Source organism: Melanerpes formicivorus, unplaced genomic scaffold (assembly GCF_026170545.1).
Source record: "Melanerpes formicivorus ecotype bairdi unplaced genomic scaffold, bMelFor1.0.p_v2 SCAF_463, whole genome shotgun sequence".
NCBI lineage: Eukaryota > Metazoa > Chordata > Aves > Piciformes > Picidae > Melanerpes > Melanerpes formicivorus.
This window is the reverse complement of record NW_027142815.1, coordinates 117501-118107: the sequence shown is the minus strand read 5'-3', so window position 1 is coordinate 118107 and position 607 is coordinate 117501.

Sequence of the window (607 nt, the reverse complement as noted above, 5' to 3'; positions counted from 1 at the left end):
ATTTCGGGGAGGCAGAGGTGCCCTGTGAGCCGGTGCGGCCCGGTGCAGCTTGCCCCCCCCCCCCCCCCATCTCTGGAGGGCGCCCCGTTTGCTCCTCCGGCGTGTTGCCCGCACGCCGAGCCCCGTGCCTGCTGGCTGCTCCCGAGGGCGGTGGCGGGTGCGCGTGGCTGTGTCTGTCCCAGAAGAGCGAGGCCGTGGGGCCTCCGCTGGCTTCCTTTCCTTCTGTCCTTGTTGATCGATGAGGCCTTTCGGGTCGCGTCGGAAAGGGCCCCCGGCCGGCAGGGCAAGGGCGGTCTTCCTTTCCACTTCGCTTCCCGTCGCGTGTGAGGTGTCGTCCTCGTTCCCCCAGCCCCGAGCGGCTCGAGCGGGGGGGAGCCGTGGCGTTAGCGGCCCGGCGCGTGCCTTGCCGCATCCTCCCCTTTCCACCTCCCCCCCGGCGCTGGGGCAGGGTTCGGGGACCGGTCTACCGCAACCGGCTTTGTGACTGCTGCGTGGCCCCGTGAGTTTTCAGGTGTCCTAAAACGCGTGAGGCGCCGGTGTCGTCCTCGGTTCCGGGTACCCGCGGGTGCCGGCCGCGAGCAGCTGCGTGTGGCGGGGGTTGGCCGAG